General features: G+C 43.1%; 1 protein-coding gene and 1 pseudogene across 2 annotated transcripts in view; both read right to left on the bottom strand.

Moving 5' to 3' along the window:
• LOC148115793 (uncharacterized) overlaps positions 1 to 8139 on the bottom strand; it is a 31181-nt gene extending 23042 nt beyond the window's left edge. Inside the window, exons 1-2 of the mRNA XM_087884232.1 lie at positions 7507 to 8139; positions 3617 to 3755 (exon numbers count right to left, since the gene is read on the bottom strand). The gene's annotated coding sequence lies outside the window, so the exon portion shown is untranslated. The remainder of the gene's footprint in view (positions 1 to 3616; positions 3756 to 7506) is intronic.
• LOC132711717 (uncharacterized) overlaps positions 1079 to 18262 on the bottom strand; it is a 34775-nt pseudogene continuing 17591 nt past the window's right edge. Inside the window, exon 3 of the transcript XR_015732002.1 lies at positions 1079 to 3270. The product of XR_015732002.1 is annotated as an uncharacterized LOC132711717 (transcript). The remainder of the gene's footprint in view (positions 3271 to 18262) is intronic.

Here is an 18262-nt window from a genome sequence, read left to right as displayed (position 1 = left end):
GATTCCAGACACCATAGGGGACGGTTACAGTATCTAGTCAGGTGGACAGGCTATCCCGAATTGAAAGCGTCCTGGGTTTTATTAACCGATATAAACGCTCCGAAACTATTACGAAAATACCACACAAAAAAACCCCAAAAACCGCAACCAAAACCAAAACGTAATCGGTAATAATTGATGTTGTTTCTCTGTTTCTCTAGGCGGATACCTGGTGAGGGGGAGCCGCCTGTCGAGCATCACACAGCACTCGACACCATGCCCGTGACCGCAGCTGCCCGGGGAAGGGGGTTCTGGTGCAGGCGTGGGTGGCGTGGGGGGTCGTGGGAGGTGTGGGTGGCACAGGGTGATGGTGGTGGGGTACGAGGGGCGACTAGGCATTGGGGTGCACGGGGGCCTTAGCGGGGATCGCGGATGGCGCTGCGGTGCGGAGCGACGACAAACAAACCTGCAGCGGCGCTGCCGGTGAAGGGCGGCTGCGAGTCCGGATGTGATAACGTCATCCGCGCACGCCCGGCAGCGGGACTTTCAAACCGCGCCCAGCTGGTCGGCATTAAGGGGCGCCGCCGGCGGTTATGTTAGCCGCGTTTTTGCCTTGCATGCATGCATTCCGGCTTCTTAGCTGAGCTGCTGTCTCCCATTAAACTACATTTCATTACCCCGTCTGAGCGGCTGGGTTTATTGGCGTACACGGGCCGGTGGAAAGCCAAGAACAGATAGACCTTGACTTACAACAGTTCATTTAGTGACCGTTGAAAGTTACAACGGCACTGAAAAATGTGACTTATGACTGTTTTTCACAGTTACAACCTTTGCAGCATCTCCATGGTCATATGGTTAAAATTCAGACGCTTGGCAACTGGTTCATATTTATGACGGTCACAGTACCCTGGGATCATGTGATTCCCTTTTGTGACCTACTGACAAGCAAAGTCAACAGGAAAGCCAAATTCTCTTAAGAGCCACTCGTCAGCCTATAGTCATATTGGCCAGAAGGATACAGAAGCATCTTCGGACAACATTGGCTCCCTTGTTGTGGAAGAAGGAATTAAAGAAACATCCCTACAGGGCAGACAGAATCAGTTTATTATTTATTTATTGCAATAAAGGATCAGACCGGTATCATTACCAAAGAAAGTCTGAACAAAGAAAGAAAGAAGATCTCAGTCTTTATATATGGTCAGACAAAGGATTCTGTGAAGTCAGCATTTCTTATCACCACAGACATTTGTTACACAAAATGACATACCTTAATTACTGAGTTTGTTACTATCTTTGCAAAACAGTTATAATTCTTTTTAGAAGTTACTGAAGCATAGATTCAAATTATCTTCTTGTTGAAACAATAATATGGTCATCTCCGTCTCTCTGACCTTCAAAGTGTAAATCACCAGACTGTCTTTATCTGTGACAACTGAGGGGCCTTGTTTTACAAATCCTATTTGAAAGGAATGTGTTTGCCTACGTGCTGGATACATTTGCAAGAACATTTCCCGTCTACAATATTATGAACAAAGAGGGACCTTCAGTGATCATCTAGCTGGACCCGCTTTTACTTTATTTATTACTTTACTACTTTAGGGGGAACCAAGGTTGGGAACCAGAGCAATAAGTGTCTTGGGGGTGGGGATGGGGGTGGAGGAGGCCTAAGGATGCCTTTGGGGAACCAAGGGTTGTGAACCAGAGCAATAGTTTTCTTGGCGGTGGGGGTGGAGGAGGCCTAAGGATGCCTTGGGGGAACCAAGGGTGGGAACCAGAGCAATAAGTGTCTTGGGGGGGTGGAGGAGGCCTAGGGATGCCTTGGGGGAACCAAGGGTTGGGAATCAGAGCAATAGGTGTCTTGTGGGTTGGGGGTGGAGGAGGCCTAGGGATGCTTTGGGGGAACCAAGGGTTGGGAACTAGAGCCATAGGTGTCTTGGGGGGTGGGGGTGGAGGAGGCCTAAGGATGCCTTGGGGGAACGAAGGTTTGGGAACCAGAGCAATAGTTGTCTTGGGGGTGGGGGTGGAGGAGGCCTAGGGATGCCTTGGGGGAACCAAGGGTTGGGAACTAGAGCCATAGGTGTCTTGGTGGGTGGGGGTGAAGGAGGCCTAGGGATGCCTTGGGGGAACCAAGGGTTGGGAACTAGAGCAATAGGTGTCTTGGGGGGTGGGGGTGGAGGAGGCCTAGGGATGCCTTGGGGGAACCAAGGGTTGGGAATCAGAGCAATAGGTGTCTTGTGGGTTGGGGGTGGAGGAGGCCTAGGGACGCCTTGGGGGAACCAAGGGTTGGGAATCAGAGCAATAGGTGTCTTGAAGGGTGGGGGTGGAGGAGGCCTAGGGATGCTTGACGAAATACTGAAATCTTTCCCACAATCAGGACACTCGTACGGCTTCTCTTCTGTGTGAGTCCTCTGGTGTATCACCAGATAGGAATTGACACTGAAACGTTTCCCACAATCAGGACATTAAAAGGGTTTCTATCCTGTGTGAGTCCTCTGGTGGCCAATGAGATGGGAACTCTGACTGAAACTTTTCCCACATTCAGGACATTCAAAGGGTTTCTCTCCTGTGTGAGTCCTCTGGTGGCCAATGAGATGGGAACTCTGACTGAAACTTTTCCCACACTCAGGACATTCAAAGGGTTTCTCTCCTGTGTGAATCCTCTGGTGTATCAGCAGGTTGGATTTGACACTGAAACCTTTCCCACAATCAGGACATTCAAAGGGTTTCTCTCCTGTGTGAGTCCTCTGGTGGCCAATGAGATGGGAACTCTGACTGAAACTTTTCCCACACTCAGGACATTCAAAGGGTTTCTCTCCTGTGTGAATCCTCTGGTGTATCAGCAGGTTGGATTTGACACTGAAACGTTTCCCACAATCAGGACATTCAAAGGGTTTCTCTCCTGTGTGAATCCTCTGGTGTATCACCAGGTGGGAATTCTTACTGTAGGTTTTCCCACATTCAGGGCATTCAAAGGGCTTCTCTCCTGTGTGAGTTCTCTGGTGGTCAATGAGATGGGAATTCTGACTGAAACCTTTCCCACAATCAGGACATTTAAAGGGTTTCTCTCCTGTGTGAGTCCTCTGGTGTCTCACCAGGCTGGAATTGACACTGAAACCTTTCCCACAATCAGGACATTTAAAGGGTTTCTCTCCTGTGTGAATCCTCTGGTGTACCACCAAGTTGTCATGCTTGCAAAAGCATTTACCACATTGGGAGCAGGTGTAGGGCATCTCTACTATGAGGATCCTTCTATGAATCGCAAGGGAGTTATTCTGACTAAAGTTTTGCCACATTCAGAGTATTTATATGGCTTTTGTTCAGTGTGGATACTCTTGTGATTTGAACTCTTTACTTTTCCCACAATAGGCACATCTATGGAGCTTTTCCATCACTGACATTCTTGAGGAGGTCAAAAGTATGTGTGATTCCTTATTTTGTTGGTGCCTAAATTACTGGCTGCCATATGTGACTATACAATTGACATTTTCTTCCCCATTGGCTTCCAGATATTTCCCTCTTTTTCTGAACGGAAAAATGATCTCCTTTGACCTTTTCAAGTAAGATATTCTTAAATTCTATATAATCTACTTTTTCCAGCTGCAAATCTCTTCATGATTTTCTCTTTTCTGTCTCTTACCTGCTGATGAAGTAGATGAATTCTGCGGCTTTCTGAAGGAAATAGAAAATATTTTTATTTTTGCTTCAATTTGCTTTGCTTTTCAATGTTGCTTGTTATTCTCAGTTGTCCAGTGTGCTTATGTTGGCATCATCTTTGTCTATAAGATTCAAAAGAAAGTGTAAGCTTTATTGTTTATGAAAGGGTTGCAGAAGATGTGGAAAAAGAAGTACAGGTAATCCGTTAGGTACGACAGGCCATTCAACGAATTTCTGAAGTTACAACACTCCCCCAAATGCTAAATACGAATCTGCTCCAAAGTTGAATTATTGCAGCACCTCCCACCCCGGGAGTCCTTGACTCCTTCACTGCAGAGATGCTGCAGCATACCCACCCATCTATTTCCCTTCCATCTTGCCCTGTCAGTCCTCACAATCCCCAGACCCCAGTATGTTGGCCTGCTTTGCAATATACTATGCATTCCTCCCAAACCCCATTCCCCCTTCACCATTCACTTACGAAATTTCTGATGAGCTCAGGAAGTCAGCTGGGCCACGTGGCATAATCAAGAAGAAGAAATATAAACTCTTTTCTTTCCATGGCAATCCTTTCACTCCAGCCAGCATAAAACGTTAGTGATTTACCCTGGCTGAGGAGGAAAGGATTGCCATGGAAGCAAAAGAGATGAGATTTCTTCTTTGCTCTACCAGCACAACACTAATGTAAAGCTAGTGCTAGCGGGGCTAAGAAGAAATCAGGCCTATTTTGCTTCCATTGTAATCCTTTTCTTTCCAGTTAGCATAAACTACTACGATTTCTTCTTAGCTACACCGGCACTAGTTTTATGCTGGCGAAGCGATCTAAGAAGATTTTGTCGACATTTACACTGGCTGGGGAGGAAAGGATTGTCATTGAAACAAGCGATCAGATGTCTTCTTTGCTTTATCAGCGCTAGCTCTTCACTAGTCTTACGCTGGTAGAGCAAAGAAGAAATCCCATCTCTTTTGTTTCCATGCCAATGATCCCAAGCTCACCAGCAAATCTGCAACAGAATGGCTGAAAAAGAAAAGAATCAAGGTGTTGCAATAGCCAAGTCCAGACCTCACTCCAACCAATTGAAATGTTGTGGTGGGACCTCTCGAGAGGTGGGTTTGTGGGGTGCCACAAGGGTCGGTCCTCTCGCCTCTCCTGTTCAACATTTATGTGAAGCCGCTGGGCGAGATCATCCGTGGTTTTGGGGTGTAGTGTCATCTGTACGCTGATGACACCCAGCTATACATCTCAACCCCAGACCACCCCAACGATGCCCTTGAAGTGATGTCCCGGTGCCTGGAGGCCGTGCGGGTCTGGATGGGGAGGAACAGACTCCGACTCAATCCCTCCAAGACAGAGTGGCTGTGGCTGCCGGCGTCCCGATATAGTCAGCTGGTGCCATCGCTGACTATTGGGGGCGAGACATTGGCCCCCATGGAGAGGGCGCGTAACTTGGGTGTCCTCCTGGATGCACGGCTGTCTTTAGAAGAGCATATGACGGCCGTGGCCAGGGGGGATTTCTATCAGGTTCGCCTGATACGGCAGTTGCGCCCCTTTCTGGATCGGGACTCCTTATGCATGGTCACTCATGCCATCGTCACTTCCCGCCTGGACTACTGCAATGGTCTCTACATGGGGCTCCCCTTGAGGAGCACTCGGAGGCTCCAACTGGTACAGAATGCGGCCGCGTGGGTATTTATGGGGGCGACATGGCGCTCCCATGTGACACCTCTCCTGCGCGAGCTGCATTGGCTTCCAGTGGTCTTCCGAGTGCGCTTCAAGGTGTTGGTTCTCATTTTCAAAGCGCTCCATGGCTTAGGACCCGGTTACTTACGAGACCACCTTCTGCCTCCGATAACCTCCCACCGGCCAACACGCTCCCACAGAGAGGGCCTCCTCAGGGTGCCGTCTGTCAGGCAATGTCAGCTGGTGACCCCCCGTGGAAGAGCCTTCTCTGTGGGGGCACCCACCCGCTAGAATGAACTACCCCCAGGGATACGACTAATCCTGAACCTCCGAACCGTCCGCCGGGCCCTGAAGACTTTCTTATTTCAGCAAGCTGGGCTGGGTTAAAAATCTTTTAATTGGGAATTTTATGGGCAAGGGGTTTTAAATTGGAGAAGCCAAAGATAATTTAATTTCGTTTTAATGTATTTTAATATTTGTATTGTGTGTTTTCAATTTTGGCTGTTCACCGCCCCGAGTCCTTCGGGAGAGGGGGTGGTATAAAAGTTAAATAAATAAATAAATAAATAAATAAAATAATAATAATAATAATAATAATAATAATAATAATAATAATAATAATAATAATAATATAATATAAATAATATAATTTATAAATTATATATATTATAATATAATATAAATATAAATATAAATATAATAATATAAATTGAAGATAAGCAGCAAGAAAAAATCACAAAGTACTGGGACTTACAAATTGAAGTTGAGCGACTGTGGAAAAAGAAATCGTGTGTTGTCCCGATTGTAATTGGAGCCCTTGGAGCAATACCCAAAGGGCTACCCCGCTATTTAGAAATTCTAAATTTGCCAGACTTGAACATTTTGACTCTACAAAAAACCACCTTACTCGGAACAGCTTACATCCTCCGACGATACCTTAACAGTTCCTAGGTCCTTGGTTAGGACTCGAGCTGCTGAGCTATTAACCAGCCTCAAAGGCTGTGAATCTCACTAAAGATTAACCAATAAATAATAATAATAATAATAATAATAATAATAATAATAATAATAATAATAATAATAATAATAATAATGTTGTAAAGAAGAGTGGGCCAAAATTCCTCCACAACAATGCAAGAGACTGTTTTTGGTCATACAGAAAACAATTCCTTGAAGTTCCTGCTGTTACAGGTGGCTCTATAAGATATTGAATCATAAGGTGTTAGTTTTCACATGTGGCTCCTCCATTTTGGCTTTCCTTTTGTAAAATACATGGTGACTAGTGGTCAGTTGCTACCAGTTCGGCCCGGTTCGGCTTAAAGTAGTAGTAGCGGTGGCAGGATGTTCCGCCCACCCGCCTGGACATCATCAAATATGCTCTGTGCAGGCGTAGAAGTGGTGTGTATGCATGAACCGTTAGCAAAGGTAAGGGAAACCCATCATTGATGATGATGTGATGTAATTTGTCATGTGTTGTTGTTCATCTGAAGTTGTATTTACCTACTTTTAAGAGTGTAAAGACCAGATGATTTCCCGATACATATAACCATACCACTCAAAGAGGGTGTACTTTGTTTTTCACATAACTGAATATCTGGAAGCACTAGGGATAGATTATCCAACTGCAGAGAGAATTACATTTACACCTACAAATGTATATATGTGAAAAATCCATGTTTTCAGCCTGAAAAATGTCCCAAAATGGTTACAATTAAACCTTCTGAGCTAAATTTAGAGATGTGGGGGCTTTAACTGATGAAATGATGCCTAAAGCCTCTGCAAAATTTGAAACACCAGTTATACCGATGGAAGTCCTCAGCTCCAGATAAGAAAATACTGTCCTCCTGTCCACAATTCCTCTGGTGACATCCCCTTTCAAGGAGTCCTCACATTTGGGACTGGGATCTGTGTCACTAAGCAGCCCGATCATGAAGCATGATGTCACATAACTGCCAACTTACATCTGTTCCTCAGGAGTTGTTAAGCAAACCACTGTGGGTTGTTAAAGGCAGTTTCACATGACTGTCATCATCCTCACTAACTTTGCCTATGAGAAACAAGCTGGGAAGGTCAAAAATGGGGATCATGATGGTGGGATGTTGTGACCATCATAAATGTGCATCGGTTGGCAGCATCCAAACCAAATAGCCCAACTTGCTTCTGGCCTCTCCTCCAACTTGCCCTCAACTCACCTTCCAGCTGATGCTTCAACTTTTGGAAGAGCACAAAAGCCGCTCTGCAAGCCACCTTCCACCCATGAGGGATCCGATACAGGAAGTTCCTCTGTGCTTCTCTTCTTCCTCATTCCTTTCTAGCAATACAGTACTTGATGGTTTTAACTCCTTTAAGGATCAACCACAGATGCAGCTACTGTATTGACGGCTTTGTAGGCGCAGAAGTGACCCCCATCTCCCAACAGAAGGCGAAAAAACACGCTTGTCCCAGCTCTACCTAAGGCGTTTGCAAGATGTTGTCACTGATTATATGCTATCAAGTTGTTTTAGACTCCTAGCAACCTATCTTTGCAACCGAGCCAAGTAAAATAGTGAAATGTGAAGCTACTTAAGCTTCTGAAGATTAGCTACATGCTGAGCCCTAAATGTTCATGAAGTTCGGAAGGGACCAACTCTCCAAGCAGGAGAACCGATATCATCCCAGTCAAATGGCTCTCCAGTCTCCTCTTAAAAGCCTCCACTGATGGAACAACCACAGGTTGAGAGGCAATTTGTTCCACTGATTAATTGTTCTCACTGACAATTTCTTCTTAATTCTAGGTTGGAATTTTTTAAAAAATAATTCTCCCTCTGTTACTTTTTGTCCTACTTTCAGGCACTTTGGGGAATAGGTCGACCCCCTTTTCTGCGTCAGCCCCTCAACTGTTGAAAGACTGCTATCATGTCACCCTTAGCTGTTTTCTCTGCATTAAATTACACATACCGAGTTCCTGCACCCGCTCATCGGATATTTTAGCCTCCGGTCCCCTCTACCTTTGTTGCTCTTTTCTGTGCACTTTTTCCTGTGTCTCAAAATCTTTTTTATATCACGGTGACTAAAACTGGATGCAATATTGCAAATGTGATCTTACTAAGGTTCTATAAAGCGATACTAATACTTCATGTGATCTTGATTCTATCCCTCTGTTACTGCAGCCCACCACTGCCTTGGCTCTATTAACAGCTGCCACACAACTGCTGGCTCACATTTAAGTGATTGTCCACTCGGATTCCAAGATCCCTCTTGCAATTACTGCTATTGACAATATTGCTCTTCTATAGCTGTGCAGATGGTAGACACAGAACTTCGACAAGACCAAGCCTGTGATTTACAGATAGTCCTCGTCTTACGACCAGCCATCTAGCAACCATTCAAAAAACAACTTATGACCCAGATTTGAACTTCTGAGGACTGGGGGCGGAGGGGCTCCACCCAGGGTCACATGACATTTTGAGTGCTTGGCAAGCAGCCTGCAGTTGTGGCCTTTCACAGCATCCTGCAGTCACATGACCATGACTTACATTTTTGCCAGAAACCCATGCTTATACCCCTAGTGAACAATGGGTTTGCTTAATGATTGTAGCATTCACTTAACAAGTGCCGTGTTTGAATGAAATTGAATCAACTGGGTAGGGAATCTATGAGTCACCAGAAAAAGGGGTATGCAGAAGTAAACTCAAGTGCCCCACTGACCACTCAGTAACAGTAACAGAGTTGGAAGGGATCTTGGAGGTCATCTAGTCCAACCCCCTGCTCACGCAGGAGACCTATACTAGGGATTTGAACCACCAAACTGCCAACCTTTCTAATCGACAAGCTCAGTTTCTTAGCCACTGAGCCAGCTAGTCAGGCTGTCTCACCTAGTCAGGCTGTTTGTTTTACAATTGTTGCATGCGGTTAACAGCTGCCACCAAATAGGTTGTATAAAGTGCAATACAGATAGTACTCGACTATATAATTACCACTACTTCTCTGTGCTGCCTATTCTAAGTTATCCTAAATTTAGGCACTACTTTCTCCCACTGTTAACAAAATATCAATCATAGAGTCCTGGTGGCGCAGCATACTAAAGCACTGTTATTAACAGTGTTATTAACACCAGCTGCCTGCAATTACTGCGAGTTCAATTCTCACCAGGCTCAAGGTTGACTCAGCCTTCCATCCTTTCTAAGGTAGGTAAAATGAGGACCCAGATTGTGGGGGCAATAAGCTGACTTTGTATAAATATACAAAAGTAAGAAGGTTATTGCTTAACGCATTGTAAGCCGCCCTGAGTCTCCGGAGAAGGGCGGCATATAAATCAAATTAAAAAAAAAAAAATAGTTGTGGGAAATTTGAAAATAACTTTCGCAATTGATTATACTGTTAAACCAGACAAAGCAATTCTAAAGACTAAAGCAGAAAAAAAACTAACTCTGTATTCTTTTTTTTAAAAAAAACGTGATACGCTCTCCCCACCCCGACTCCCAAATCAGGTAATGGAAAAGAGAAGGTAACCCTGGAGGAAATAACAATTTGAAAAGTTTGTATGTATCTGTGGTTAGTTCCAAATGTTCAAAGTGAACATGGTTCCTGTGGTCTGCAATTTTTCCTCTGGAATATCCATGAACATGAAATTTTAGCTTTAGCCATTAATTCCTATACATTATCCCGTAGTCCATGAAATTTTTTGATGAAATGCTGATGACACACCCTTGGAAAATAAGTAATGACGATCAATGCTAATCTGACTAATCTTTTGAGTCACCTATTTATACCATTAAAAAACCATTAAAATTAAAAAATGAAAGTTCGGATATTTCGGACATGTGATGCGACACCCAGAAAAATACGGCACACTTCATTTAATCCTCCAGGAAAAGATTGAAGGCAAATGAGCTCCAGGCTGAATAAGAACATCATGGCTTCAAAATCTAAGGGATTGGTTTGGACAAAATTCAGCAGCACTTTTTCGCGCGGCTATTGATAAAAATAGGATCGCCAACATCTGATGATGGATATGGCACAAGAAGAAGATTTATATCATATAAAATGTTTCAAAAACTTCCCATCCTTAGTGAGAGTAGTGAGAGTAGTTTGAAGTCATTTTTAAAAATGCATCCCTCCTTTCTGTAAGTCAGACAGGAAGAAAGAGATGGAATTTTTCAGAATCAGTAAAGTTCATTATTAGCATAGTAAAAATAAAAAAGGAGAGACCTTATGGATAAGGAAGTGCACCCCTCATAATAATACTAATTTAAAAAAACCCTTGAAATCTGCCTAATGATACTTGAAAAATGCCACAAAGAGTGGCTGGACTGGTGTAGAATTGAAATTGGAAATTTTCATTTTACATTGAGGAGGGAAGGGAAGCTGAGGAAGACAGATCGGTCGTAGAGATACAGAATGCACAAGTAGGTTAACAATGGTAGTTGGTTAGAAACTATTATATGTGTGGAGACCTTGCAACTGAGTGAGAGTTGACAAAAGATGTTTATGTTACCTTTTTATTATTAAATTTATTGATTAATAAATTTATTTGCTGCCCATCTCACAGTTTGAGGCAAGTCTGAGCATCTTGCCTTACCCAACTGTTCATAGCAATACTGACACTACCCATTTTTTCCTTGTCAAAAATATTGTTCTTACACAATGCGTTTTTTAAAATGAAACATTTTCCATTGTACATTTTTCCCCTCATATCACCAACTCAAAGGGGGATGAAACATGTACGTCAGCAATATGGTGGTGCTGTCACCCAGCAGCCATCAAAGGGTAACAAGCAGGCATTTCCAAGAAGAAGAGATCACAGCAGGAGTTGCTAATATACCTGGAGATCTTGTGATTAAAGCCACGATCTCTTTTCTCCTCAACTCAGTATTCCTACAGCTCTTCTCCACCAGGTTCATCTGCAAGGCAGAAAAGCTTTTCATTTGAAATGTTACACTGCTTTTTTTCACTGGGCCTCGGGCCTACTCCCCACAAGCCCATTACCTATTTCACAGGTAAATTTTCAAGATCTCAAGGAGGCAGCCATCATTTTCAGTTGCACCCACAATTCCTTAAGGCTTTCTGCACAGTGTTAAGGTAGCGAAACAGAGCAGTTTTTCCCTCTCCTGCATGACAATGACCCAGAAGCAGCCGCCATTTCGGGCCTGAGGCAGTCGTGGCAAAATGGCAGCCACTTCCACAAATCCACTTCAGGGCCCAGCGATGAATCCCAGGCACAGTGAAAATAACGGCTGCTTCCATGAAATAGTCATACAGTAGAGAGATTTGCATCCTACCCTCCTTCCCCAATATAAGGTTCAGATGTCTTCAAAAGATAAAGAGGAGGACGCTATAAGGCCTGGTAGTGTTGGAATTCGACCTAAGGACTACAGGGACCCTGTTTTATGAAAGAGGCCTGGGGAAACTCTGGGAGAGAGGGAGAGGCCTGGGGAGACCTAAGGGATGGGTTACGGGAGGCCTTTGGAAGGAAAGCCTAAGTGTGCAATTAAGCAAAGCAGTCTCGTTTAACAGCTGCTGCAAGGTGTAATCGTAATTGGAAGGCCCCGTGACAGAATGGCCTAAGGCCTGCAGGGAGCCAGTGTGAGTGGGAAAAGGCCTGGGGGTTACTCTGTGGGAAGGCCTGGGGACGGGGGGGAGGAAAAGCCTCGTGGGACGATGTACGGGAGGAAAAGGCCTTGAGGCAGTGGTGAAATCTGAACCGGTTTGCTATCAGTTCGCTGGCCACGCATGTGCACACTGCATGCACAGTGCACACCAAAAGGAGACTTGGGAAGGTAAGTAGAACAGCGAGGGGAGGGGAATCAGCTGTGCCACACGGTTTTGCTTCGCTAGAAAGCAGAAAATACTGCTTTCTAGCAAAGCTAAACTGTGCAACACGGTTGGCATGCACTGTTATGGAGAGAGAACAGTATAAGTATTTTAAGAGACATTATTTAAGGCGAATATTGCTGGAAACCTGGGACATAATTAGAGGAAAATTTTATACCAAGATCCCAACCTGGTTCTCAGCAACAGAAGCGACGATATATCCAACAACTCTTAAACAGGATAATATTTATAGATATAAAGAGCTTGTGGATGCCCAAGGGATATTAAAATCTAGGGAAGATTTGGCTGATAAAGGAATTAGGCTAGATTGGTGGACCTATGCTATAGTTCAATCTCATTATAGGAAGGATAGAGATAATTACGGTATCTCACTCTACATTTTTTAGTTGCAGCTAGAATAGTGTTCGCCCAACAGTGGAAAGAAAAAGAGATACCGGCTAGTGCCCAAATTATAAATAAAGTATTAGAGTGCGCTGAAGCGGACAGAATGACGTATAGGTTGAAAGAAAAGGAGGATTCTGAATTTTTTCAAAGTTGGGACAGTTGGTATCGGTGGTTGAATAAAAGGATTGAGATGAAGTGAGGGCCTAAATCAATATGAGGAGAGATATACTTATCTAGATTGAAAGATAATTGTATGAAAACCATACTTGGGGATTATTTACTTTATTCTGTGTTGTGGGCATAATTATTTATTAATGAGGGCAGGAATATTATCTGCCGGGATAGACGTGTCTGTATGCTTAGTGTTATGAATGGGGGAGGGAGGGAGAGGAATGTATGGTTTTTGTTTTTAGGTATAATCAATGTTTTTGTCTTATGTTGATTTTAACTTGAAAAACTTAATAAAATTTATTTTTTTTAAAAAAAAAATAGTCATACAGCCGAGAGATTTCCGTCTTACCCTCCTTCCCCAATATAGGGTTCAGATGTCTTCAAAAGATAAAGAGGAGGACGCTATAAGGCCTGGTAGGGTTGGACTTCGACCTAAGGACTACAGGGGCCCTGTTTTAGGAAGGAGAGGCCTGGGGAGACTCTATGAGGGACGGAGAGGCCTGGGGAGACCTAAGAGATGGGTTATGGGAGGCCTTTGGAAGGAAAGCCTAAGTCTGCAATTAAGCAAAGCAGTCTCGTTAAACAGCTGCTGCAAGGTGCAATCGTAATTGGAAGGCCCCGTGACAGAATGGCCTAAGGCCTGCAGAGAGCCAGTGGGAGTGGGAAAAGGCCTGGGAGGTACTTGGTGCGGAGGCCTGGGGGGGGGGCTCCCCCTGAACCGGAGCAAACTGGTAGCATTTCACCCCTGCCTTGGGGGAACCAAGTGTTGGAAACCAGAGCAATAGGTGTGTTGGAGGGTGGGGGTTGAGGCCTAGGGATGCCTTGGGGGAACCAAGGTTGGGAACCAGAGCAATAGGTGTCTTGGGGGTGGGGGTGGAGGAGGCCTAGGGATGCCTGGGGGGAACCAAGTGTTGGGAACTAGAGCAATAGGTGTCTTGGGAGGTGGGGATGGAGGAGGCCTAGGGTTATCTGGGGGGAAGCCTGGGCCTGGGCTAAGCCTCGGAGACTTTTCCTGACACTGAGGTAGCCAGTGTCCTATTTATAAGGTGACCAGACATCCCGCTTTTGGCGGGACAGTCCTGATTTTTAGCAATTTGTCCCGCGTCCCGCGGCGTTTTAAAAAAGTCCCGATTTTTCATTCTGCCTCCTGAGTCCCAGCTGCCTCCTGAGTCCCAGCTGATGGCTAGAGGGAAAAAAACTGTTTAAACTATTGCCGCGGGGCTTCAAAGGACCGCCCTACAGCTGATCAGTTTTAAATTTAAATTTAAACACTGTTTAAATTTGTGAACCAGCCAAATATTCTGTTCAAAGAAAATACATTGTATTTTTGTATGTGTGTTTCTAATTATTGCTATTTATTCATATTTGTTCTCTTTTATTCTTTAAAGTTTAACAATTCATTCTTTATCTTAATATATTTATATTTGTTTGGGGTTGGCTTTCTTCCCTTTCATCTTTTTTATTGTACAGCAATCTTTCTCCTCAAACCTACCACCTCTCTCTTTTCTTTCCTTCTTACTTTCTCTTCCCCCCCTCTTCTTCTCCTCCCTACTTCCTCTTCCTTTCTCCTTCTCCTCCTCTCTTCCTCTCTCTCTTACCCTCACTCCTACTCTAATTTCCCTTCCCTTCCTTCATCCCTCTCTATTGCTGTATCCTTTTATGCATATGGACTACTCAGAGGGCTGAAAAAGTTATTTTTGACTGGTCCTCGCACTTTTGACCAGCCCTCGAACTTACGACTGTCCTCACATTTTACGTTTTTTGCCCTATCTTATCACCATGGTGAAGAGAAGCAGTTGTGAAATGAGTGACATGGTTGTTAAGAATGCTGCACGGCATAAATGTGAGGATGGTCGTAAGTGTGAGGACCAGTCAAAAGTGCGAGGACCTGTCAGAAATGACTTTTTTCAGCCCTCTGAGTAGTCCCTATACACATAGACATGGCCACCCGGTCACATGACCAGCTAGCCACGCCCACCCAGTCACATGACATCCAAGCCACGCCCACAAAATAAGCCACACCCACAATGGTGTCCCTCTTTACCAATGTTAAAATCTGGTCACCTTACCTATTTTGCAACTTGCACATTCATTTAATAGCTGCATAACAGACAGCATGGGTTGGGGTTAGTTAACCAAACTACTGTCACCATTGCTAAATGAATCCATAATAGTTAGTTCTCATTACAGTTGTATCTCTAGGATTACTTGTATTCTGGCTGGGAAATTGTGAGGTTCAAAATCTGGAGTTCACCAAGATAGAAGGCTGAAACTCCACATGTCGGAATTTCATAATCAAAATACAAAAAACACCACCCAAACGTTGGAAATAAATTTCCTTCGGCCACCTAGGAGAAGCTTGTCAAACGTTTGTAAATGAAGGGAAATAAGTCCTGTCCCCAAACAGCTACTGGGCATGTTTTTTTATTTATTTATATTTTATTTTGAATTTGTATACCGCCCTTCTCCCTAAGGACTCAGGGCGGTGTACAGCCACGTAAAAACATAGACTACAAATATTAAAATACAATTAAAATATATATATATATAAATTTGGCCCCATAATTAAAAGCATTAACAAACCAATTAAAACATTTAAACATATTGGTACAGTGGTTAGGGGAATGCAGTCAAGAGCCTGAAGCCATGGCCTTGCGTTATTTAGTAGCAAGAAACAGGATACAGTCGGGGCACAGAAGACCAATGCAAAAGGGATTTTCCCCTTCTTACAAACTGTCCAGAAAATCCTTGGTTTTTTAAGAGCTTCAGGAAAGATTTATTAAAAATAGTGGCGGAAAATTGGAGCCGAACAATCGAAGGAAGTGCTTTCAGATGCAGCAAAGGTCATTTTCTTCTATCTTAAGAGAAGATAATAACTGCAACAACCAAGAAAAAATGGAGCTTCCAGACTCAGGAACTGCATACAGGTAGTCCTTGACTTACAACAATTCATTTAGTGACCGAAGTTACAACTGCACTGAAAAAAGTGACTTACCACTTTAAGTGGTAAGTGTAAGTTTTTCACACTTACATTACAGCATCATTATATTACACCATTAGAGCATCCCCATGGTCATGTGATCAAAATTCAGATGCTTGGCAACTGACTCATATTTATGGTGGTTGCAGTGTCCCGGGGTCATGTCATCCCCTTTTGTGACCGTCTGACAAGCAAAGTCAACAGGAAAGCCAAATTCACTTAACCAGGTTACTAACTTAACCACTGCAGTGATTCACTTAACCACTGTGGCAAGAAAGGTCATAAAATGGGGGGGGGGGGAAACACACATTTTACAAATGTTTCACCTGGCAACAGAAATGTTGGGCTCAAGTGTTTTTGCAAGTCCAAGACTATCTGTTATCTCCCAAGAACAATTTCACGAGTGGGGGAATAGATTTCTTTTTTAAAAGCTGCTGCATTCTGACCATTTGTGCTTTTGGAAGGAGGGGGGGCTGGCAGAGAAATGAAATCAGAGGCTGGAACTGCTCAGTTTTACTTTTAGGTCAATCCTGCCACTCCATCTCAAGAGACTTGCAGGGAATCTATAAAGCCTTAGTAAGACCCCACACAGAATACTGCATCCAGGTTTGGTGACCACACTGGAGAAAAGATGTTGGGAATCTGGACAGTTTACCTTCAGAAGTTGTGGGAGCTTCATCACTGTTTTTTCTTTTAAGGAAATTATTTACTCAAGGATAATTTCCCTTTAACCTCCCCACCTCCCCCTTCCTGGATTTCTTATTCTCTGATCTAATCATTTTCTGAAAGTTTCAAATTTAACTTACTCTTTCCAAACTGTTGAAATTAGCCCAGCAAAATTAAACGGCAACACCAAACTCAAAGTTTTAGCCAAAGGAGCTACAGGAAAAGGAATTCAGTAAGAGGACTCAACATCTCCTCAGGGTGCCATCGGCCAAGTTATGTCAGCTGGCGACACCCAGGGGGAGGGCCTTCTCTGTGGGAGCCCCAGCCCTGTGGAATGAACTGCCCCCAGTAATACGTAAGATCTCCGACCTCCAGGTGTTTCGCTGCGCACTGAAGACCCTGTTGTTCCGCCAGGCCGGGCTATTAACATAACGATTTTAAATTGGGGTATTTTAAATTTCTGGGATTTTAATTGGAGCCTAATTATTTAATGATTTTAAATTTTAATCGTTGTTTTGTTCTGTGTTTTTAAATAGGCTGTACACCGCCCTGAGTCCTTCGGGAGAAGGGCGGTATAGAAATAAAATTATTATTATTATTATTATTATTATTATTATTATTATTATTATTATTATTATTATTATTATTATTATTATTATTATTATTATTATTATTATTATTATTATTTTCTGGATCTACTCTAGCTGCTGAACTTTCTGCCTTTAACCCATTCAGCTTCTTCGAAAGTTTCACCAACATGATTGTAAAATGATCTCCCAACCAACCCTGCTTCCTTCTGCAGATTTCAGCAGCCAGAACAGCATTTTATAGCCCAGATTTAAAGCAACACGGAACAAAAAGTGTATTTGCAATCACGATTCCATTTTGGAACAAGTTCTCTTTAGTTAGCCTTTGTTATAACTGTAAACCCAAAAAAGTCTTCAGAACTGGTCCTAAACTGGTTTTGAGAACGTCTGTTTAAACTGGATCCAGTGCAAAGGACTTTCCCAGCAGTATCCATGACAATAAATACAGGTAGACCTCGACTTACAACAGCTCATTTAGTTACCATTGAAAGTTACAACGGCACTGAAAAAAGTGACTTATGACTATTTTTCACAGTTACAAACTTTGCAGCATCTCCATGGTCATGTGATTAAAATGTAGCCGCTTGGCAATTGGTTCATATTTATTTATTTATTTTTATTTAAAGTTTTTATTTTTATTTTTCCTAAACACATTTAAATGTACAGTCATTTCCATCATTTTTCATTTATTTATTTTTTTTAACTTTCATTTTTCATTTTTACTTTTTTGGGGCTGCTCTTTTACCCTTTACCTTTACTCCAACCTTTTTTCTTCTCCTCCCCTTCTCTTCCTTCCTGTTTCTCCTCCTACTTCCTTCCTTCCTTCGTTCTTCCTCTCCTTCTCTTTCCTACTTCCCCTTCCCTTCCCCCACTCCTTTTCTTCTTCCCCCTTCTAACCTTCTCCTCTACTCCTCTTTCCCCTCCCTTTTCTTCCTCTCCTTTTCCCTTTCTTCTTTCTCCTCTCCTCTCCTCTCCTCTCCCCGCTTCTCCCTTCTTCTCTCTCTCTCTACTCCTTCCCCTCTCCTGTTGTTTCTCTTTTCAGTTCAATCTAAAGTGGTATTGGAGCAGCCCCAATTTCCTAATTATCTTTATTCTCATTTCAATTTCTTATTCAATTATTATTTATTTTCATGTCATCATTTGCGTACATTTTTATAATATTTCATTTTTTTCTCTTTTACCCCCCCCCCTTTCTCCTTTTACTTGACATCATCTGGGTATCTATTTTTCTAATTGTTTTCTCCCATCTATTCTTGTATCTATTTTATCTCTATATCCTAATTCATGTTTCTTTTCTAACCAATCATAAAATTTATCCCATATCTTGAAATACATCGACTCCTCTTT

The sequence above is a fragment of the Pantherophis guttatus genome, chromosome 2 (genome assembly GCF_059756535.1).
Source record: "Pantherophis guttatus breed Tessera chromosome 2, ASM5975653v1, whole genome shotgun sequence".
In the NCBI taxonomy this organism is placed as follows: Eukaryota; Metazoa; Chordata; class Lepidosauria; order Squamata; family Colubridae; genus Pantherophis; species Pantherophis guttatus.
Note: the sequence above shows the minus strand (reverse complement) of the source record. Positions and strands in the feature narration are given on the sequence as shown.